The sequence below is a fragment of the Carassius gibelio genome, chromosome B22, assembly GCF_023724105.1.
Source record: "Carassius gibelio isolate Cgi1373 ecotype wild population from Czech Republic chromosome B22, carGib1.2-hapl.c, whole genome shotgun sequence".
Taxonomy (NCBI): Eukaryota; Metazoa; Chordata; class Actinopteri; order Cypriniformes; family Cyprinidae; genus Carassius; species Carassius gibelio.
In genome coordinates, this window is record NC_068417.1 from 22,413,546 (window position 1) to 22,418,782 (window position 5,237).

At 36.4% G+C, this 5,237-nt stretch overlaps 1 long non-coding RNA gene across 1 annotated transcript; it reads left to right on the top strand.

Annotated features, from left to right (window-relative positions):
- The first annotated feature begins 1,630 nt into the window (after positions 1-1,630).
- On the top strand, positions 1,631-3,350 carry LOC127988565 (uncharacterized). The gene is made up of 2 exons (XR_008161746.1): positions 1,631-1,729; positions 2,961-3,350. It is a non-coding gene; the product is annotated as an uncharacterized LOC127988565 (long non-coding RNA).
- The last annotated feature ends 1,887 nt before the right edge of the window (positions 3,351-5,237 follow it).

A 5,237-nucleotide genomic window follows, 5' to 3' on the forward strand; every position in this document is an offset into this window, starting at 1 on the left:
CATTTAAACACCACATCGCTTATGTGTAGATCTGCCGCCGCCATTTTTTCAAATAAACAACGGTTTTTTATAGCGACGCAAGGGATTGTGGGTTATTTGTAGCAGCGAAGGATACAACTCATGTATGCTTCGAATTCCTGTGAAAAAAGGTCGCATTCGAAGGTCTCATTCGGAGTGTGCTACTTGCTTTTCTGAAATGAGACAACCACGATGACGTATGCAGCCTTCGAATGCGACCTTCGGAGGGCGCAACCTTCTAAATGAGACACAGCTTTTGTGGCCACTAGATGGCTGCAGAGGCTGAGCTTTGGAATTTGGACAACCTAGAAATTTAAAATAAGGTATTTTATATTGTGTAAATACACTGTAAGGTATGCAACAATAATATTTACATTTATGAATAATTTAATAATAATATTTTACAAAAGAAACAGTTGCCATTTACTGTGGAATACAAAAAAAATGCATATAATGCAAACAAGAGCTCAACAGATCAGTTCCATAATCTTTCAAACCAACATTTCTGTGGCTTCGGTTGTTACAGACAGCACTGATTGAGGCTCTAATCTCACTTCACAGGCGCTGCGCTCCTAAAATCACAGATTCTGTGGCATCTCGTGCTGCTCTTCCTGCAGTGTGCGGCCTTAGTTTGGAAAGGGCAAACTCACATTCGGATGAAGGTCAGCATGCAAATGAAACGTCTATCTGAAAAAGAAAGAGAATCTGAGAGAGCGAAGCTTTCACCATCCGTTTTTTCATGTCTTTTAACCTAATTTTATAATATCCAGAAACCAAACTTAAAAATTTCCAACTGGATATGAGCAAATAAACATTCAAAAAAGTAAAGTAACAATAATAAATGTTTATTTTTTAACTTGTTTTAATTTTAAAAGGTTAATATTAAAGCCTAACATTTTGCATATGAAATAAAAGTAATAAAACACCAATATGAAAAACATAAACAGACCGTTAATAACGTTTACAGTTTGAAAACAAACGATCACAAGCCCAAAGGCCGCCTTTGTTGAGCCGTTGATAAAGAAGCCACGCCCCACAAATTGAGGCGCTACTTCTTTCGTTGACCAAAATCTGTGACCGACACGATTAAACTAAGTTAGGCGGGAAACGTAAGTAGAACGCTGTTTCCGAATAAGAATTACAATTATATGCAATACAAAGACTATCCAATTAAAAATATTATAAATATGATTTTCTCAACAAGAAAAACATACCATATCGCAGCATCTGAGGCGAAATAGGGCTTGCCTGAGTAAGTTGCCTCTGAAAATAACCATACCATAGTCAACAGTGCCGAAGTTATCAGCAATAATCAATAGGTCTATGTATAAATGTATAAAAATTATTATTATGTTATAGATTGACCTCTATCTCAGTTTGAGCAGATTCTTTGGCCATTTTCAAAATGTTAAACGTTAAAGACTGGTTTTTATGCAGTATGCTAAAGCTATGCTATATATATATATATATATATATATATATATATATATATATATATATTTTTTTTTTTTTTTTTTTAATGATGAGTAGGTCTTTCTGACATTGTGGTGAAACTGTGCTACTAAATTGTACGGTCTCACTGTTTATGAACTATAACATTGGATTCCACTTTCTTAGACAGAATCTGGTTTCTTCAGCTCGACACGTTGAGCAGGTGGGTCGCGTTTGCAGCACCAGGTGAAAGATTGACGTTGATGCTCTTATAACTCAGGTAAGATGCTCTGAGGTCTGTTCTCCCATCTGTTGACGTTAAAAGGCCCGGGAAGGTCCATTAAGTAGTTTAATGGTGTCAAATCAAACTAATAAACGAGCTGTGACAAATGAAACAAGGTGCATTCTGAATCAAAGACACTGGCGAATCGATACATTATCACAACAGTGCAGGCCAAACTCATTCAGCACTGACATCTAGAGCTTGACTAGGGCCAAAAACTTGAATGCAACCACTTTGCTTTGTACGCTGTTGCATACTGAAATTTTTCCAAACTAAAATATGTGTTTGTGTACATGATATATATATATATATATATATATATAGTTGATGGGAATAGTATTCTTAAAATGCATTCCAAATGTAGAATAATTTGTAATATAACTATTCACGGTATTTTGACGTGCCCACGATAACAATATCGTGCATATTCATAACCGTGATATATCGCATTAGCGAATACCAGCACAATTCTACTCCAAGTTTACTTACGTTCCTAACTGAAATTTCAGTTTGAACTTCATTTATGTTATTCTATTGAAAATAACGAGTTATTATAAACTATATTCTTTGTGAACTTTTAACTAGCATCACTTTAGTTAGTTGCGTTTTTACTTGAAGTAAAAGAAACAAAAAATAGAGATGTCCATCATAAACTGAATTTTGTGTGCTTTGTCAGAGATTTTTGTCGGGAGTACTTGAGTCAATTTTCTTTGAGGTAAAATGCTTTCATCCAAAAGCCCTGACATTTTTTTATTTTTTGCGCTTCAAATCATCTTATCTCGCTTTGGCAATTTGAAGCAACCAAAACAACCAACACGTTGTGCTCGCACACAATGCTTTCAAATTACGCTTAACAAAAACAGTTTAAGTGGAGTGAGACGCACATCTATGACTCCAGCGACAAGGGCAGAAAAAGCGCCGCTTTTCTCTTTTTACACACTTCACCTCCTGAAAGGCAATTTGGAGATAAAGGTTGAAGCCGGAAGCCATGAAAGGCGTCTAACGCTAATCCTGCCTCACCTTGAGTCTGATCGAACTCAGAAAACCATCCGCAAATCTCTCGTTTCTTCCCTGAACCGTAAACAAATCCGCACGGTTCGCACAACGGAGGGCAGCTTTCTTTTTCTCGCGCTGGAAGTTCTCTGAAGTTAAAAGATGGTGCTGACAGATGGTGGAAGTTTTTTTAACTTTTGATGGCCGATAAGGTTACTTTATTTTGTTTGTTCAGGTTCCTGTGAAGCGTAGAGATGAGGCAAATCCGTGCCGGGATTATCTTCCACTTTCTCACCTCGCACAGGTGTGGAGAGCTGATATGGCCCAAAAACCCACATGCTCCCGATGCACCATGGGAAGAAGCGGGACAGCTGTGAGAGGGAAGCCACAGGTTTGCACAGACGATCAGACCATTTCCATTTCATACGAATGGGTGAAGAAAAAAATGAATCGCTTTAAAATATTACTCTGAAAAAGTCCTGCCTGAACTCTAAAAAATAAAAATTTGTAAATAAATGTGAACATTTTTAAAAATCCAATGTTCAAGGACATCGTAAAGTATTAGAAATTGGATGATTCAAATTAATTGTACGCCTCTAAACGCACATAAAACAGGATACAGGCATGTTTTAGACGTTTTTCACATTTTTTAGAGAAACAAAGGCTTCAGCCCTCAAAAACTGATGAATGGTAATGTAAAAAGAGAAAAGAGAGGAAGCATTTCTAGAACATGAATTAAAGGAGTCACGGATAAAAGCACTTTAGTCGAAAGTGCCATTGTTCAAAGACCAATCCACCACAACGTGCCTGCGAGCTCAGATAAACACAATTTCACTCTAGTCACTGCGATTAGCACACCGCTAATCGCTTCATTTCCTATGTCGCTATTGCCGGTAAACAAAAGGTCATAATTTAGTGGAATTAGACTTCCAGAAACGAATCCACTTGAACCTCTTTTGTTCTTAAGAACCCACAGAATACTGATAATGTGTTTTTAATCCCTCACCAAGTCTATTAAATTGTTTGGGTATTTAAAAACGTTCAAGCTTTCATAAGTCGGCACAATTGCACAAAATACCGTTTTTTGGGAGGGGGAAATGAAGTACAACTTTCAGGATTATAAGAGAAACACGTTGCAATCACGTTTGTTGTTTGGGGAACCACATTAGAACTCATTAAACAAAAGTTTGACAGACCAAAATCTGAGAGAGTGATATACCACAAAGACTGTGATCCTTTTATACTTTTCCTCTCATGTAAAAGCTCTTTTAACGTTCGAGTCTTTGCTTAGATGCAGCACTTACTGAATTCACGCGGGACTCTAGTTCAGAAAACAAAGAGCATCCTGAATTGTAGAACACAGAGGCATCATGGGAATATTCCAGGACATGTTCTCGACATAACTAGGTTGAGGACTAGAGTTTACATTGATTCTAGAGCTCCTGCGGAGCAGAAACACACTTAATAATAAAGGCCTGGTCTCAAATGTTGCTCTTAGTTGTCTGAGGAGTGAGGACTCAACACTTTGGTGATGTAATCCAGCAAAGACTGTTGGGTTGAAACCCACTGTGAAGTTCACTTCAGTGCTTTGCAAAAAAAGTGTGCACTTTGTGGCTAAAAAACTCCCTATTAAAATGTAAAATGATGAATGAGACACCCTACGGTCTTGTGTGCTTCATGAACACATGCAAACAGGAACACAAAGCAGCCTTTTGAGGCACGACCAAAGTAATAAATATGAAATCTTAAGTAATTTTCAGGAATCTGTAATATTGCAGATCAGTATTTTCATGATTACAACCACCGTACCGCTTTTTTCTCTCTAAAAGCAATAAATGTTTCCCAGTCGCACTCTGATTAACTTTGATTTTGGATGATACAGTTCAGTCTTTATTGTTTTCAATAAAAATGGCATCACATTCTTAACATTAAACAGAAAACTAAATTGTCACATTTACAATAAAGTGGAAATGTGGTTTAAGACAAAAAAAAGAACAACAACAAAAAAAAAAACATGTACATTAGAATACATTAATAAGTATTAAAAAAACCAACAAAAAGAATAAAACACTGGGTTTTGACTTTACCCAAAACTGGGCTGAGAAAACTTTTTGTTGGATTGTTTTTAGCTACACATATTGGTCAATTACTGCTATTGGCCTATATTTGTAACTATCGGAGTTATTAGACATCGGCTGAATATTTAAACAGCTAATTATGTCCTATTAATCAAAAGGGAGGTGAAAAAGTGGGCCATTACAAAACTCATGCAGTGAATAAAACATCTCCGGTTTGTTAATTAATAGCACTTAATAATAATTATCACAGCTTGACTGTTATTTAAGCACCTTAAGTTAGCTAAATGTCAAAAAGATGCTGTAGAGAATAAAATAATTCAATTCCAATAGAAGTTATTTCAATGTAAGGGTGTTTAAAAAGGTGGCAGAAAGCACCTGGTAGAAGGTGGTAGAAGTACCAATTATCTGTGTCAGAAGAGGTTTTATTTAACAGA